The 19,635-nt window shown below is 42.4% G+C and overlaps 1 pseudogene; it reads right to left on the bottom strand.

The window, feature by feature from the left end:
* The window catches only part of LOC149217793 (eukaryotic translation initiation factor 3 subunit A-like), a 109,279-nt pseudogene extending 91,413 nt beyond the window's left edge, over nucleotides 1-17,866 (bottom strand).
* Nucleotides 17,867-19,635: the final 1,769 nt, after the last annotated feature.

Here is a 19,635-nt window from a genome sequence, read left to right as displayed (position 1 = left end):
CACCAGGAAGGACCGAATATCTATGATAATCAAGTACATGTAGTCTAGGCATGGGCGCAGCCATCCAAAAGACATGCGAAAAGGTCTGTGGAGTGGACACAGCCACCCAGCTAGAGAGACCAAAATAATGATAAGGTATGGTCGCATCCATCCATCAAGACTCAGGTATGGGCGCAGCCATCCATCAATGAGTCATGTAATGATCATCCACAAAATCGCAACCTGGACCATAACAGACAGGGACCCAGGGTCTTGCGCTTCATCCCGACCCGAACAAAGTACAAGTTCAAGCATGTGAATACATGAGCTGGAGTCGAACATGCATGAACATCATCTGATTACCAGTCAATGATGAAAACTGTTAACAGACGCGAGAGGTACCACCAATAATGACAATGGTCCTCAAGGTACTGTAGGTACAATCTGCGGCGTGTGAATCAATGAGCCGGTGTCGAACACCCGCAGAATCATTCGATCGGAGGCCAATGATGAAAACCTCGCGTCGAACACGAAGAACCTGCCATTGAGGCATGCAGGCTCCAAGGCACCTGAAGGGAGTCTCTAAGTCACCTTCCCGGATAATGAGCTGAAGTCGACAGGAAGTGACCTTGATCGAAGGTGGGCCATAATGTTTCCCACATCATCGACACGAGACAAAGGAAGATTAGTGTGATGAATCAGAAGTATGTGAGGCGTCAAGGGTAGGTTGTAACTCTGTAGAGGTCAACTTCTCTTGAACATATCGGCGGCACGATAGCGGACTTGGCAGTATTTGACATCAAATGAGCAGGGGTCATGGTGACAAGACAATGAGCAGATGAGAGGTCAAATAGGATAACCCAAACCCATGGAGGCCAGTGGAAAACAAGATGAGATGGTCCCACACAGACACGAAGCAGAGGAGTGCCATGTTCAAGAGCGACATACTGCCGACACGACTATGATTACAGTTCCATTTCCCCACCATTTCTGGCAGGTACCCCGATTATTTTTGGATGACAAGCTTGACGGGGGTAGCATATGCTTGAAAAAGTGTCATTTCGATGATACCCGATGTCATTTAAGCTTTAATGAGTCTGACAAAGGAAGAACTTGGCATCTTTTCCTGTTTAGAGAGTCTGAAAAGACAGCAGAAAAGAAAACTCCAGGGGGGTCCTTTTTCGTAAAGTTGTGTCTCTCGAGCCCGAAAAAGTATAAAAAAATACTCGAAAGAACCGCCCGACCAAAATGATCGAGGAGTACTTTTCATAAATAGTGACTTCGACCCGAAAAAAGTAAAAAAGCGGTCAGAAGCACGTCGTTTTGGAGCCAATAACGAGTTCGAAACGACAAAAACCCATCAATCTTTTTAGTTTAAACGGTCGAAAAAAGAGCTTTAAAGGCGACTGCCTCTCATTCCTTTTAACGAGTCAAGGGGAAACTCGGCAATCTTTTCATCTTTAAACAGTCAGAAAAGAGCTGAAAGCAGACCTCCATTTTTATTCTCTTTAACGAGTCAAAAAGGGAAAAATACTCGGCAATCTTTTCACATTTTACGAGTCAGAAAAGAGCTTAAAGGTGACTCGTCCTAGAGGAACGAGTGGTATAAATGGTAGCAACTGGTTCCGGCAATGGTGGAACTGCTCAAAACATGTAATGGTCAAGAGGCTGGCTAATAAAACCACTCATCGCTACGGTTCCTCAGGAAAGGATAAACAACCAAGTGAGAGCATATGATCGGCCAAAGAGATGGCGTCGATGGAATGAAAACAACCAAGGCTCATCCAGCAGAATTCAGCGGATAAAAATGGCAATCACGAGATGTAAATCGGGTATGGGTTCATTTTTACACAATCTTGAACCATGGAGAACTCTGATTGGATTCTGTTTCATGTTTACACGAGCTTGAAACGAAAAACTATGCTTGTTATAAGTTCGCATGCCCCCAGCATAATGACGCAAATCAAGGTACATGCCCCCCAAGCTTCATTGCATTCAACAAAGTGGATGGAATGAAGGTTCACTCTCGAGATCTATGAAAGACTCGACTTGTATTTTACGAGATCTTAATCAAAAGACTCGATTTGGAAAGGGAGTTGTTTCATTTTTTAACGAGGTTGACACAGTAAAAGAACTATCCTCATAACCCTTGTTTCATTTTTTAATGAGCTTGACACAAGATCAGGAACTATGCTCGTCTCCTTGTTTCGTTTTTTAACGAGGTCGACACAAGATCAGAACTATCCTCGGGACTGATCCAGTTTCATTTTTTAAGGAGCTTGACATAGGAAAGTGAACTATGCTCCACCAGACCTAGTTTCATTTTTTAAGGAGCTTGACACTGGAAAGGAACTATGCTCCATCCAGACTTCATCATAATGAACGGGAAGTGGAGGCCCCCAAGAAAGTGGCTCCGAAGGGAAGGCCGACATCTTGGAAATCAGGACCTAATGTCCCCAGGACACTATGCATGATGGTGTCATCACTGGGTACGGGCACGGGGTAGGTGGCCACGTAGTTGATTTGCGGCGAGGCAGATGCAACTTGTGGATGAAAACCAGGAGGGAAGGACAATTGTGCTGGAGGGGCTTGTGGACGAATGAACGATAATTGATCGATCGTCACTATTCTTCCATCGTGTGGAAAGCAAACCACATGGAAAAGTGAAGAAACAAGGGCTCCCATGGCATACACATAGTCACGACCAAGGAGAAGACTGAAGTCTAAAGAACCTTGGGTAACCGAGACATCTATATAGACGGTCTTGCCTCCCAAAGTAATAGGAAATTGTGGAAGGATCCCTAATGGTTGACTCGTTCCTCCGTCAAAGGCGGTGAGATTCGGTGCGATAGATACAAGCGATGGGGAACCCAAAGCCTGCCAAGTAGTAACGGGCATAAGACTAACCGATGCGCCTTCATCCAACACAGTGCCAGGCAGCGCCATATGGGAGGCATAGGCGGTGACCCAGAAAGGCACATGGGATGGAAGGGGAGGGGTAGTCAAACAACTCCAATCGAAGGAAATGACCGAACTACTTGGTGGGGGAACCATATGGGTGCCCCCCTGCTCGGAAGGAACCGAATCAGGATTCTCCGGAGAGGTTGGGATAGGCAAACCATTATCAAGCTCAGGAGAATTCGATGAGACGAGAAGAACATGGGAATTTTGCTCTTCCGAAACAGGGTGGTTGACAGGAGGTGGACTCCAGTCAACACTCTTTCCGACCAATGGTTGGTCTGGAATAGGCTGGACACAACCAGGTTCAGGAAGAGGGGCCTGGACAAGAGAAAAATGTGAACCAATCTCATTATCGGGAGGCAAATGATCTGCAGCTGCAGAAAGACGTTGATAACCAGCGTGAAATGGATTCGGAGGAGCAACAAGACTTTCCAACACAACAGAGGCTTTATCCATGAGTGGAAAAAGGTGAAGGGGATGTTTGCCTTCACAAAGTCGACAGGGGATTCGAAGCTTCCCTTTCTCCTTACCATTCCCAACTGATGAGGTAGCATCGCCATGATCATCAGTGGACGATGAAGGGCGGGCTGGATCGTGAGACCAAACTTCTAATACCCTGGGAATGCCAGGACAATCACGAAGCAGATGGTCCTCCCTGCATAATCGACAAGGAAACTTAACCTTCCGCGGAGGAGCAGAAGGTGACCCGACTTTAGGTGTACTGGAGTGGATAGCTGGACTTGAGAGGGGGACTGTGTGTGTAGGCTCTCCCTTAGGGGACTTCTTCTTCTTGGTCTTCCTCTTCTTCTTCTTAGCCACCTGGTTACTCACATCGAGAATTTCACCAGGCGAAGTACAAGAGGACGACGTAGAAGTAGGCGTCGAAGGGGAGAGATCCACCTTAGGATCAACATGATGTTGTTCAGGTGGAGGGACTGATGGACTAATAGCCGATACGGTAGGGACCAAAGAGTTTGAAAAAAACCACACAGGCAACCCGACAGTTAACCCTGGTAGGGACAACGTCGCCATATACGGAGCACCAACATTCCCAAGAGGAGGGAATTGTCCTGGATTCCCATCAGAGGGGGAACCTGGGTTAGTGAATCCCGGAAAAGTTTCCATAGCAAACGAAAACGAAACCTACTCAAGCTAACGCACACAAGATCTAACCAGGGAATGTTATCGTAGCCAAATGAATTTTAAGACGCACAGACACAACTTGACCTTTTCATGTTTTAAGAGTCAAGAAAAGGACAAAAGATGACTCTAGTCTCCTTCAAATATTTAATGAGCACGAAGTGACAAGATGCTCATGGGCACCTTTTCATTTAGGGAGTCCGAAAAGGATCAAAAGTGACTACTCTGGAGACTTCTAGGCATAGGGTTTATCAAGCAACCCGTAAAACTGCTTATACACCTCAGCAATCGTATGAGAGCCAAGGACTTTCCGTACTGCAGTCAATCTTCCCGAATGCTGTGTTCGGTGCGTTACGGTTCACAAGGCGGCAGACTCGGCTTCCTATGGATAAAGGATAAAAGCCTAGTGGGGTCTCCCTATATACGCGACGGTACGTGGGAGCGCAATCCGTGTTAGACCACTATCGAGTCACAGAAGGAGGAATCACCCAACCATAATGTGAAACAACAGTGACTATGTTTAAAGACGCCGGAACACGTCTCTAACCTAGACCTCTAGATGTTTGCGTTTAGTTCCAATGCGTTTTTAGATTCATTCAGTTCATTTTATAGTTGATCTTGAGATTAAGTTTCGATTTCAGGTCCTATCGTATGTTCTCCCACAATTCCCTAGATGCAGACTACATGCCAAAGAATTTCATTTTGTTCGATGAATTCTAGCTATGAGAAGGCAAAGAATTTTTTTTTTTTATCAAACAAAACGAATACAAGAAACCAAACAACCTAATGCAGCTAAAAGCAAGGAAAGGAAACTTTTTTCTTTTGAAAATGCAAATCAATGAAATGTTCTTTTCCTTTTCAATTCTCAAAAGCAAAGCTACTAGTTTGATTCTCTTTCAATGGCACAAAGCATCTAAATGAATTTGGAGGAACCGGAACACCAAGCAAATCACTTAATGAAAGCACACAAAGTTCCCGAAACATCCAACAAAGGCTTCCAAATCAAAAGGAAAACTAAGTTCCGCACGAGCTATGTGATCTAAGCTCGACACGACAAGCAAGGATTGCAAGCAAGGAGGAAGTGAAAACCACTCGGAAACACAACCCAAAACACTTCAACAATCACTAAACAAGTGCAACAACAAATCTGAAGTTGGCCGGTCAAACAAGCAAACAAGATCCCTACGGGAGGCTGACACACACACGGCCACTAGATGCCCTAGGGCTAGAGTGCGAAATCAATGGAGAAAAGCAAACACCCGGAGGATAAAAGTCCCAACCAGTCAAATAGAGATTCAACACAATCCAACAGCTGTAAAAGTGATGGTGGAAATACAAACGAAGCATCGAAAGCAAAGAGGAAGGTATTTACAAAAATCGAAAAATGAGCAAAACGAAACTCTGTGGGACAAGACTTCGCAAGAAAGCAACTCAGAGTTCAGATAGTGAAAAACAAGTCACAAACCAAGTGGAGAGAAGAGGGGAAAGCTAAAGCAACAGGTTCAGGAGGCTAATCTGGACAAAATCAAGTTTTACAGGATCAGCGCGGGTGGCCTTCAGCAACTCAGCACTGACAGGAGGGGGCCCGTAGCAACTTTGCGACGTCAGCGCGGAAATACACGGATAAAGCGTGTTGTCTCAGAAAAACGAGGTCAGCGCGACTATAAGTCACACAAGCGCGATGACAAGGAGGACAAAGAAGCAGGTGTGCGACGTCAGCGCGGAAGCACACGGATAAAGCGCGATGTCTCTAAAAACGAGGTCAGCGCGACTATTGATTGTATAGGCGCGATGACAAGGACAACACAGAAGAAGGGGCACGACGCCAGCGCGTCTGTTTTGAATTAAAGCGCGCTGAGGGTAAAAAGCCAGTAAAGCCAAAGGAAAAACTCCCCAAACCAAAGGTAAGAACCTTTTAACAATTAAGACGCTTCCCAGATGCACCCAGAAAGTTTATAAGCAGAGACACAATCCCAGAATCTCGAAAAGAGAGAACAATCAAATCCAAACACAAAAGTGGAATCAAGAGACAAAAAGGTTGCTCCCCAGTGGAGTCGCCAAATTGTTGGAGAGGTAAATCCCCTCTCTGGATAGAGGCGATCCCTACTAGCCTAGCAAGGGTCTAGCAACAATCAAACAATGCTGCTATGCATGTTCCTAATTACAATTAAACAAGAGGTAAAGAGCACCTACTTGAATTCCAGCGCTGTCGTTTGATGAAGAGATGCTGCCTTCGCTCCTTCGCTTTGGCCGGTCACAATCCTTCCGCGATCCCCGCGAATAGATACCTGCACACACGAAGAGGAAACAAACGCAAGCGTGAAATCTAGTAAAAGCAACCATACATCAGTCAGAAAAGATGTAATTCACATTTAACCATTGCATAGACAAATGAGAATGGAACAATAATAGAAGTCATCTATTATTAATCAAGACAGAGAAGAGTACAACTAAATGTTCTGACATCGGTATCCTTCTCGGGAGGGGCCTGTCAGCAAGCGTCTCAAGCATTCACCTTTGGAAATGATTCTCCCAAGACAAGAAACTCTCTCTCACACAAGCAACACAAAACAACCTTCCCTAAGCTATCAATCACTTCCACACTTAGCACACCAAATACCTATATTAGCAGCAATCTGAGCACTATAAGCTCTACACAATCCAAGCTATTCCCAACTAGCTGCTCATGGTAATGGTGGAAGTTTATATAGGAGAAGGAGCCTCCTAAAAGGGTGGAAGGATGAGCTTATCCTTGAGGGAAATGGTTACAAAGGGTCGAACAGACATGCCATAGAAGGGAGTCGATACTCACAAAGCCAACAACCAAACCTGGAGTTATCTGGAAGGCTGGCTATTGGAACAAATTCGCCCAAACAGGATCGGCGCGGATTATAAGGCGACTGACGCACTGACGTTGCGCCTCAATAACTAGGAAAGTCATGTCAGCGTGACCCAATACAAAGGAGAGGCGCGCTGGCTCATAAAATGCGACCAGCGCGGAAAAGTGATGTGCTTCCACGCTGGCAGCGCACTGAATACACAACAAGCTGCCAGTCAGCGCGGATATTTTAGAAACAGACGCGCTGATGAGGAAAACTTTGGAAAAGTGGGTTTTGGGCCAGTTCAGAAGGCATGAACTTGATTATTGTGAATTCTTGACACAGTAGGGTGACTGATAGAGAGACAGTGACAAATTACTGTGTAACAGTGTGCTCCAAATCAAATTTAGGTTCCTTTGGAGGAACCTTGTGAACGCACATGCTTTCTTCTGCTTGCTTACCTTTGTCATCTCCTATTGTAATACTGCTTCGAAGCACTATGTTTACATTTGGGTCCTCTTCGCGTGGCTCAAACCTCATCATTTGTAGGTTTTGAGTCGGGGGAGTCTGGAGTACTCGTTTATTGTGAAACCTTTCTATCAATGTAGGGCAGTCCTCCATCTCATGATCAAATTGGGTACAATATAAATATGATTCTCTTGTCATATTTGTACAATTGCTAGCATAATGCCCTAGCCCTCCGAAATTGTAACAAATCAGTTATCCATGACCCCTTCCTGGTCCCATTCCAACTCAACCTCATTCTCACCCCTAAAATCTAGTATGTGCCAACCCTGCATTTGAATCGAGGGCTTGCATTTCAATTTGCACTCTATAGGTAGGAGTTTGATCCATTATCAACTCATAACCTCTATAGATGTGCTCATCATGGCCTACTGACTTGCAAAAATTACAAAAAAATTGTTGGGATGCCTGTGTATACTTCTGTAATTGGTGACAGTTATATGTGGTGTGTTTTCCTCATATCTAAGAAATCATGCACCATAATGCAAGCACCACACTCGGTCGTGCTTGTGCCTTTAGTCTTAATGGCATCGACCCTCCTCCTATCAAGTAGTTCGTGAAGACTGGATAGTGGTCCTTGTCATGTCCCTGGCCTTTGCATTTTATGAACCATACCTCCTCGCACGCCTCTGGTCAAGTCATCCTATCCTATTTCAAACTCTGCATTTCCAAACATAACTTTTGCAGTTGCACGTGGATTTTTTGGGCTCCCAAACTAGGATCTTGTATTGGGGTCTCATGCAGTCTCATTACAATCTCCAAAGCTTCGGCCTGGGTGGATAGCATCTACTGTGACAACATCATCCTTAAATGTGGTGTTAGAGACGCTACAAACCATGTGCGGTGATGTCCATCCCTCAAGGTCATGTTGGCTTCGTGAATCATACTTTTTAGTCTCTAGTCTGGATACCATGGGGTCTCTCCTGGAAGAATCGAAATTTCCTTAAACCCAATAATCAATTGTGTCTCCAACTTTGGCCTGCTAAATTCCCTGTTCAGTGCGACCTGAATATTTACAATCCCTGCGTTTGGATGGTCATTACAATTCTTAATATACCATGTTAGTGTGTGATCCTACAACACGCTTACCAGCATTTCCTTCTTTATATTGTCATCCATGACTCCTTGGGCTTCCCATATAGCCTTTACTATGAACCAAAACTGGTCAAAATATCTGTTCCCTACTCCTTTGAATACTATAAATTTTATCGCGCTCACCATATTGAACTGTGGTGGTGGCAGAGATGGTGTTGGTGGAGATGGGGGTGACAATGGTGAAACTGGTGATGGTGTAGGTGGGGGTGGTATGTGTGAAATTCGCTACCTTATCAAACTGATTTCACTTCTCGGAGAAACTTTCGCGAGCTCTTCGTCACTTTCCTGCTGTGGCAAAATCAATGGACTATTTTCTATCTCTGCACTACCTTTGTTTCTATAGATCCTCCCACTTCGCATAGTCACAAACATCAATTTATTTTCATAACCCACTTTTCACACAATAGCATTTTAATCCAAGTGTTCAACAATTTAATGTACTTACCTCGCGGTCCCTTGAGGAAGCATCGTTCTGCCTCGTTGTAGTTGATAGTCGTATCTACCGCGAACTCAGTGATAAACCCTCCTATAATTTGATCGAGGCAATGGTACATAGCGTGTGCAATCTTATCTTCTGATGCTTCTATTTTGTGCATGACTTCTAGAGTCCACACAATCGTCTTGTCCAGCCTACACCTTCCTTGACTGTCTACTAGCTTCGTGATCCACTTGTACAACTCATAGGGGAAGGATGTAAAGAAAATTTCATGGATTTCCATATATAAGTAGTGATCTAACCATTGTTCCTTTGATACTTGCAAATTCCTGTTTTCCTATGCTGCAAACTCATGAATCTTTTTTTCCAACGACCCTTCAATTTCTTTCTTTTTTGGATTTCAGTGACACAACATCAGACATCCCTTATGTAGATCCCGGTATTGGAAATAACCATTTGTTGGCTTGTTGGGGACTGACCCAGGTTCAAAGTTGATTTAGCCAAACAAATCTTGGTACTACCGGCCCTTTCGCCAATAGTCCACAGAGCGCAAACTGAGGTCTCACCCGATGTAGTATGGAAGGGTGCTAGAACCAATTTTTCGCACCTTGGAGATGTCTGATGGTTTCTAGTGGTCTACAGTTCGACCCTGCGCGCACGTCGCTACGCACACTTACCTATACCTCATAGCCTGTGATACTGCCTTTGTACAGCCCTACTCGAGGGACAAATAGTGTTATTACCCAAGTCCTTACTAGTAGCCCGATATTAGTTGATTTACTTAGCTTATTTATATGCTTTTCATTATACATGACAATATTCACAATTCATATAAGTGCACAGAGTAAATAAATAGTATAATTTCAAATGAGATGAAACATGTAATAACTCAAAATAGATGCACAGGATTTGTAACAAAACCTTTATTTATTAATCTTTTCTCCAGTTACAGACTCAACTCTATCCTTCACACTCAGCTGCATGGGTCCATGCACTTAGCTATGGACTCTACTAGGCCTCTGTGCACTCAACTACAAAGCCTCTTCTTACTACTATGACCCAAGACACACTTTGATTCTTCTTCTATGCTTTGCTATCTCATTTTATCCATTCTATTCTATCTTCTTATCCTCGTATTATCTCTTTACAACTTAGAGCCTCGCTCTATTTATACAATCCCATCGTCCACAGACCATGGGTAGGCCAACATTACTATTATAGACATATTTGGGTACTGCAACCCCAATCACATATGTCGATAAACTAAGGGCTCTTAGACCCCTAAAAGTGTTGTTTCATACCCTAAAGGATCAAGGTCAACTGATTACATCATTTCCCAAAAGTTCCACCTGAAAAACTACTTAGAACTGGTCAAAACTAACCCATACAGACTACTCTTTGGCCAAGGTGCAATGCATCTCACCTATTACACACGGGGGGTACGATGCATACTAAAAATTCCTTCTATAGGGTGCAATGGGTGAGAGTAGACAAATGGTAGAGGCAGTTGGCTAAGTGGAAACCCAGAGAATCTTCTAGAAACAGCTCATATGACACTTGCCTCTCTGAATTCGCCCAGGGATGAGTAAGAGATCATGAAATCTTGTAGTGGAACCAAGAACTATCATTGAAATGATACTAATCAAAAACCCAGAAGCTGACTCACCCCCCTGCAAATATCTATATATGGATCCCTCATCCTAGAGATCCAGAGGCTAGAATTTTGTAATTTGTAAGGAAGTGTTTTTGGTTTCTCTGTGAGATATTGTATTGTTGGGTGATCTAGCTTTTCATGAGGTGGAGGGCTTTCATGTTGGGAGGATGATGCTGGATCATATAGCTGAGTTGTAATCCTCTCTTCTACTTCTACTATCAATAAAGTTATTTGAGTTTTCCTCCATATGCTTGTGTGTTTATGAATCTTGTATTTGTGTATGCATATGTATGGTTAATGTACTTCTAATTCTACATTGTTTATGGTATCAGAGATCTCTATGCTTTGATGGTTTCTTGTTGCTTTTCCCCTACAGGTGTTCTTTGAAGTGGAATAAGTGAGAAAGGAGTAGCAATCTCTATCAAAGGAGAAAGGAAACAAGCAAGGAGCCAAGTGAAAGACCAAGGTTGGTGCTCTCTACTTCTCTCTTATCTATCTCCCATAAAGGAAAACACAAGTTACTTTGAATTGTTTGTTTCTAAGATAGCTACCCATCTTAGTGGGATTAGCAGATTTGAATAGACACTAGTTTTCCCGAAAACAAAATGGTGACTTTGCTGGAGAGAAAATAGTTCATTTGTTTGTTACTATTGTTTGCTTTATAAACTACGGACAGAGCTTGAAGTTAAGCTAGCTAGCCTTCGAATTGTGTTTGCTATGCAACAACAAAGTAGATCAACAACACTTCAGTCAATCTCTGGTTTGGTTTACGAACTGGACATCTAACTTGCAAACATCCTAAGTGCCCTGGTGGTATCTCAATAACCTCATAAGATCATACCCCTATACTTTGTTTCTACTGTCCATCATAAGCTTGGCCTAAATCACTGAACTTAGCTACAAATTGTGAGTGAAAACCAAGCTCAATCTCATCCTTGGACCATCACAATGTCTCTCATTGGCAGTCTGGATGCATCACACCTCCCGTGTGTTGCAAGTGAGATGCATCCCTGTTTCCCTTAAGGACAGGTGCAATGATTGAATGAGACTATTTCCCTCTCTAGATTTTGGTTTTTCTTCATTATTTTCAGCTCTATTCAGTAGTTTTGCTGCTTATGATCAGTATATCATTGTTGAAGCCTTCTTCTTTTACATTATTCAGCCTCCATTGATAAGGAATTGTAAATATTTTTTTATGTATTTTTCATCATTTACAGTCCTCCTTTGCAAAATGTAGCTTAATCGAGCTGTCGTCTTTTGATTCGAAAGTGTCACAACTGTCATTTTGAGTCAAGAAAAAGAGTGTCGTAAAGTCTTCCTATTTTATATAGTTGACTGTACTTTTTCCATTGTATTTGATTTGAATTGTCAATATTTGAAGTGTCAAAAGCAGTTTTCCATTCGAAATTGAAAGTGTCATCTTAGTCTTCCTTTCATTTTGAAAAGAAATTGTTAAAGTGTCACTTTGAAGAAAGTAGTTTAGATCTATACTTAGTTTCCTTTTTGGCATTCAGACATTAAGGAAGTAGAAAAAAAAATACATCCATGTGCATTTGCATTTAGACTGTATGCGGAAAATTATTTAAGAAAAGTGCATTTAGTGTGTGCTCTCTATTTTCTGTTGAAAGAATCATACTTTTCTTTCCTTAGTAGCTAGGATTTTCATTGCTAAAAGAAAACAAATGACTGTTTATCATTTTAGATTGCATATTTAGGAATTTTACATCTACATCATGCGGTGAACCTTGAAAGGGAAACTTCTTAAGAAAGATCAACTTTGAAATAAACCTCAATGAACATAAAAATGCTTTGGAACCTAACGCACAACATCTAGAAGTCTAGGCTAGAGACGTTCGCTGTCGTAAAACCTGGTAACTATCATTTTCATTGAAGGTTGGGTGATTCCTCCTCTTTGATATGACAAGTGCCAGTACGGACTTGTGCTCCCCGTACCATAGAGTACATATTGGGAGACCACAATAGGCTGATATCCTTTATCCTTAGGAAGCCATGTCTAGCGCCCTATCAATCGCAATGCACTAAACACAACATTCGAGAAGATTGACTGCCATATGTAAAGTCCTTGGTAATTTCTCTTTAATTTACCACCAAGGTGTATATTGTAGTTTTTTTATTTGTTTGGTATTCCCTCTGTCTAGACTTCCAAAGTAGTCACTTTTGTTCCTTTTCGACTCCCTAAAAGAAAAGTTCCATCTAAGCACTTGTCACTTCAGGCTCATTAAAAATCGAAGGCGACTAGAGTCATCTTTAGCTTTTTCTCGACTCTTAAAAATTGAAAAAGCAAGTTGTGTCAAAGCTTTATAAAATTCATTTAATTCAGAATAACATTTTCCCCTTTTAATTTTGAGTTGATCAAGTTGCTATGGGGTAAAATGCATGGGATGAAAACTACCCTCGAAAGTCTTCCCGGGACTTTCGACAGACCATAAGGTTATCTGCAAAAGGTACATGTTACACACATGTTCATCTATCTGACATATATGGACAGGATATGGAGAATGGATCACCTTTGGTTCTTTCTAGATTCACTTGGGGATCTACGTGCGTTAAGAAGAACTCCTCCTGACCAGCTCGAAGTTGATTCCTGCACAAAAGAACAAAGCAAACCAATCACAACATATAATTCTAACAATTAATGAAAAGATCTGTAACAAACATGTATAAATGTGTAACTTATCTACTCAACACAACAACCATCAGAATGGACAAATAAATGTACAATATCACTGATACTTCGGGTTGTGGAACAAAACCATAGTCCTATATTCAAAAGAGTGATTACAACAACCTTGTTGCATCAGCCTTCCTTATCCCTTATTCTTCTCTCTCTCTCCTTCTTTCAGCTAACTCCTTCAAGAATATGACAATATCACGACAACACCATGTACTATCCTTCTAAATGCTCTGACCCTTGTGCAATGGCCCTCTCATTGCTTAAATAGCAGTCGAATTAGGGCTTCCCAACTCCACCTGTAGTTCATTTGGGTAAAAACCATGAACTTTCCTTGTTTACCAGCTTTTTCCAATTTGCCTCTATTTCCATAATAGAATTTCTCCAAATATCTTGATTTTTGGAGTCTCCTTGCTTTTCTTGCACAAATTTAGGGAAATAATATCTAGATATTTAATGGCAGATTCATTGGCATAACTACTTTGAGCATCACTAAATTTCACTAACGCTCTGCCTAGTCTAAAAACATGAGTTAACAGGTTGACCAACGCTTCTTTATGCTTGTAAACAAGCTTTATAAAGTAGGTTATCAATGTACAGAGAGCGTTAGTGTGGATTCTAGGCCTACAACTGTGGTCATTCTTTCAGTCATCTTATCCTTCTCCTCTGAGTTGATTAGGAGGTCAATTCGTCCTATAACAGATGCCCCCTAAAGTATGATATTAGAGGCAGAGATGATGGCCGAAATACTTTATGAAAATACTGTAATTTCCTGTCGAAATCTTTGTAGAGAGAGAGAATTTTCTGGCAATAAGGAAAACCTGATACAACAAAAGTACATATATATGAACTATTAAAATCATGTTCTAGCTTGGGCATTCCCATGCTCAGTAGCTATGTCACAGTAACTTTCTCCTCAAAGATATAACAATGTTGGCCGCCAACATGGCACAAGGCAGATCCAGTGCCATAATAGATTATCCTGAAATGGTTGTCTTCAAAGAACAATATCGTAGCTTGGGAGAGGAAACAAGGTTGAATGATGCAAGCCTCTACTAAAGGTCTTGATTCCTGCTTCACTGAACAACATAGATCGGTACATGTGATAAAATGAGTTAACGTTGAACATGCACGAAATCGTCTGATTACCAACCAATAATGGAGACTGTTAACATATGCGAGGAAGGCCACCAATAATGGTGATGGTCTCCAAGATGCACAGTGCAAACTAGCGAGTGCGAAAGCTTTTTTGTCGTCGAACACTCGTAGAATCACTTAACGAGGAGCCCATGATGAAAACTCGTGATCAAGAACAAGGTAACCTGCCACTAATGTCTACAAGCACCAAGACACTAAATCTGTTTCTGGGTTATCTTCCTAGATAGAGTGTTGATGTTGATAGGAAGGAACCTGTCGAAAGGTAGGAAATCACGTGTCCTACATCAGTCGACACAAAACTGGACAAGGATGATTTTGCTATTTGAAGAATATTTTGAGATTTTGGGACTAAAAAATGGAGGGAACGATGAAAGGATATGTAGGGTCAGTTGATTTAGGATACAAGTAGGGACCCTTGAACAATAGAAGGCACGACAATAGTTTTAACTAGACAGCACTAGACTCATGAACACTACAGAGTGTTTCAGATACGGAGATGCAATGGCATCAGGGTATATAGGATAAAAACTCATAGGTTGGTAGGGTTCATATTGAGAGGCTATCAAAATGACGATTTATGTAAGGGAGTGCCATGTTCAAGGGAAGTTTGCTGCTAAATCACGATTTAGGATACGGTTGTATTTCCACTTTTTCCCCATCTAATTTTTAATGAGTCTAGACGGGTAAACTCATTGATCTTTTCATGTTTAGAGAGTTTGAAAAGGATCACAAAAGGAATGACTCTTTGCCCTATCCGATTAGTTTAATGAGTCCAGACAGGCAAACTTGTTGATTTTTTCATCTTTTAAGAGTCTGAAAAGTATCGTAAAAATAACGACTCTATATCTTGTCTGTGTATTTAAAGAGTCCAGACTAGAAAACTCAGTGATCTTTTCATCTTTAAAGAGTCTGAAAAGATCGTAAAGAGAGACTCCATGGTGATCCCTTTGTCATAGTTGTTAAACGAGTGCGACAAAAGGTTAATAGTATACCCATATTGGTTACTTTTCTGTATTTAATCTACTGGACCAGGATAAAGAGAAACCTTTTTCCAATAGATGTCGACCTCATTTTCTTACGAGTACGAGGTGGTAGACTAAACTCATGTTTTTTCGTGTAACTTTAACGAGCTCAGTAACAAAAACTTGAGATTTTTCATATTTTAACGAAATTGAAAAAAAGTACCTGAAAGACTTCTTGGGCCATCTTTAGCATGTTTAACGAGGAGCAAGGCACAGCTCGGGATCTTTTCAGTTTAAAGAGCGAGAAAAAAGTGCCTAAAAAGATGCTCCGTTGGTCTTCTTCAGTTTATAAGCTGGAACTAGATCAAAAAAGAGGTGCTCAGAGCATCGTTTGCATATGTTTAACAAGTGCAAAGGATGAAAAACTTGGGGATGTTTGTATTGTTTAAAGAGCGATAAAATATCATAAAAATTTCTTTACAGGTTGTGGTATATATGTTTAACGAGCTCTACCACAAAAACTCGGAGGTGTTTGTATTTTTTAAAGAGCGGTAAAATGTCTCCAAAAGTTCTCTATTTGTTGGTGCATAGATTTAACGAGTGCAATGACAAAATCTTGGGGATGTTTATATTTTTTTAAAGAGTAGTAAAATATCCCTAACAGTGCTCTATTCATCTTTGTAGTATTTTAATGAGCCCAAGAAGAAGACTCGAGGTTTTTCAGATTAATGAGCAATAAAAATACCATAAGAAGAACACTCGATATTTCTCGATCTCATTCTTGACATTAGAAGGGTCTATGCCATGCATTTCCTCATAAGACCAAGGAAAAACATCGCGGAAATCCCTATATGGGTAGGTGAAGCTCACAATTTCCTCAGGATTGTGATTGGCTCCACTCTATATGTTTTCCATGATGCATGTCATGGAAGAAATATCGGGGAGCAATGTTTGTGAAATATTTCCCCTGTTTCCTTCTGAGTCCAAAATTTGGATAGTCGTATACGGTGAGGAAATGATTTCATGTGCGGCAGGTGACAGGACTTGAGGAGGCATCATGTCCAAATCAGATATCGAAACATGATGGTACGAATCCTCCCAAGGTCGCTCTTCTAACCTCATGATCTCTCTAATAGCTTCGTCCACCGATAGGACTTGATTGAGTGGATTGACAGAAGGAGCGGTTATGGGAGGGGCAATGGTACCATTGGCCGAAACCAAAGTGACCAGAGATTTGGATGCAATTTGAATGGCTTTGTAGGCCAGTTCAGCTGGTGACAGCGGCATTTGTTCTCCGTAAGTGTCAATGTCTGAAGGAGCTGGTAGGATCCATGGATCAGTCTATTCATGAGGAATAGATGAAAGCATATTTACCATCTGTCGAACCTTGGGCAATTGGAGAGGGAAACAAACCATGAGGGAAGAAGACAGAGCAGTACCGATACTAACGTAAGAGTCAATTCCACCTCCTACTAGGGGTACGAGGCCACTTGGTAATGGGGAATAATCAGGGGTACAAAAGTACAACTGATCCACGGTAATGATCTTTCCTTCTAATGGAAATTGCATGATACGAAAGACAGTGGATACAATGTCCATCATGGCATATGTCCAACTACGACCCAGCAATAGATTATAGTCAAGTTCTTCGTTCACAACTTCTACATCCATCATTACTGTTTTCCCAACCAAAGTGATGGGAAAATTGGCTAAGTATCCTTTTGGGACAAAGGTGTCGCCGTCGAAAGATTTAATGGAGTTCGATGGTGGGGAGAGGGTTGGGGAACCTAAGGCAAGCCAACATGAAGCCAACGTGACGCAGGTCGAAGCACCTTCGTCGATGACAGTTCGGTGTATACCTTTACCTTTCGAAGTGATATACACTTGAAATGAAAGCTGGTGGGAAAGGGGAGGTTTACACTTGTCCATGTCAAAAATGGCAAGCATGGAATCCGTAGGGTCAATACCCTGGATAGTCAAAAGCAAGGCTTTCTTTTGGCTAGGGCATGTTTGTAATACTTCGACCGCTGACATTGTCGACGACGCTTGCGCCAAATCCTCTACAATGTTGTAGTGTTGGGTGGCACGTGCAAATGTGCTGTGCATTGTGCATCGAAGTGCCCCCTTGGGGGGTCGAATTACAAGGTCCTCAACTGGCCTTTTGATTCACAAATTGTTGGGCAGCGATGGGTTTTGACTTGTGGATGATTCTGTTGTCGGAGTGATAGGAGCTTCATATGGTTTGGCTCTAGTTGTTAGTCCTACCGTTTCAAATGTGTAAACGGTAGAAATTCCTTCACCAGCTGAAGGTTGTTGTGAATCATCATTGCCCCCTGACATGGGTGGTGTTTGGTTGGAAACGAGATGTTGCTGCTGTTGATTAGGAAAAGGATTGCTAAGGACAGCCGGTGCCTTACCAGAATCCTTCTTGGTGAGGTAATCCATGCATTCTTGAAGACACAGACAACACCAGGTTACATGATCTTCAAGATAGAGTTTTCAAAAATATTTGGTGCCTTTATCCTTTTCCTATTAGTAGGTGCAGTGGCCTTCTATTTCGAGTTGGGATGCTTAGATGACTGATCCACAGAAGGAGCGATTGTGTTCTGTTTCTTCTTGTTCTTGCTACTGGATTTTTTTGTAGACTACATAGAGTTAATCGCAGTGGCAGGAAGAGTAGTCGTTTTGGTAGAGGGATCCACTACCAACTTGTCAACCAACCCATTGAGTTGTTTTACAGTGCTTGTGGAGGTTATGCCGACGATCTCGTCATCATGCGCTCTAGGGCACTGAGTGGTGGGAGGATTGGGGTTATTGAGAGCATAGGGGATAATATCATAGAGAGTGCCAGATTGTCAATAAATTAAATCCAAGTGCTGGGAACGACATATGGATTGGTCCTCTGTGACTACACCACCTAGAGCGACATCCCTAGCGATTTGTGGGAGTAGCGACTTACAAAACCAGTCTATTAAGAGAAAATCAGGGATGGGGGCTTTGACTAACCTCTGCCTACGTCTCCATTCATGGATATGATCGAAGATGTGGGTGGTGGTATCCCGATGAAACAAATTAAGGAGCTCCATCCCTGTCTCGTAATGGATAGGTAACTGAAAGTGCTTTAAGAACTCCATCGCTAAAGCATCAAAGGTATTCACTGATGCATGTGGTAACTCAATATGCCACTTTATAGCATTTCCAGTGAGGGTGCATTGAAAAAGACGCAACCAGACACTGTCATCCACCATGGAGTTAGAAACACACCATAGATGGTAGGTGGTGACATGAGTGCCTGGATCCTCCCCTTGTTTTTCGTTGAACTTAGGAATATCCACCGATATTTTATGCGGGATCGGTGGCCATTGTAGGTTATGGTAGATGGGGTCGTTATTCAACTTGTATAAGTTGGGGATATCCAATGTTGCCCAAAAATCCAAATTGTTGGGTGCCCACGACTCGGACCATTTTGAAGACGGATGGCCAGAGGAGCTCTGCGCTCCTCCCATCGTTTGGTTCCCCATGTTGTACATGGGCTGCGGGGTGTAACAGTTGTTTTGCGGTATGGTGTTGTAAAGTGGATTACCATGAGGGTTTTGATACTGGGGTATAAAGTTGCCCCCAGTATAAGCGGTGCTCCCTTGACTCATCTATGCTTGTGAGTAGGGTGCCCCCATGGTTTGGGTGGGAATCCCTTGTGGATTCCCAACCAACACTGAAATAACCATATGGGTTTGGTTGACAGGAGGAAAATTCATGTCAATCAGCGACTGTCCATGCATGCCTGAGAACGGCGGGGGAACTGTGACATTCCCCGCCGCCATGTGCATATTGGGAACCACCCCAGATATTTGAATCTAGGGGTTATAACCATACATTGGCGGCCAACCTTGCCTTTGGTAAACTGGAACCGTGCCCATAGTGCCACATTGAGTGTTATATGGAGCACTATATGTGACACTAGTCGAAGGTATGCTTTGGCGCACCATAGGAGTGGAACCTGGCATCTACTGGGTTCCACTGATAGGGGGTGTTATGTGAGTTGTAGTACCTAGGACAAACAGGATTTTTGGGTTCCACATTGCTGGTGTTGTGATGACCGTCGATTGGGGAAGTGGTAGAGGACTCACAGTGTCTCTATAATTCCACAACCCTTCAGGTGTTTACTGAATAGATGGGAGAGTTCTTCCCAGTGAAGAGTGAAGTACTGGTACGAT

Source organism: Pinus tabuliformis, chromosome 1_1, assembly GCF_031772625.1.
Source record: "Pinus tabuliformis cultivar Carrire ecotype Pingquan chromosome 1_1, CPIR1, whole genome shotgun sequence".
Classification (NCBI taxonomy): domain Eukaryota; kingdom Viridiplantae; phylum Streptophyta; class Pinopsida; order Pinales; family Pinaceae; genus Pinus; species Pinus tabuliformis.
This window is presented reverse-complemented; position numbering and strand designations above follow the sequence as displayed.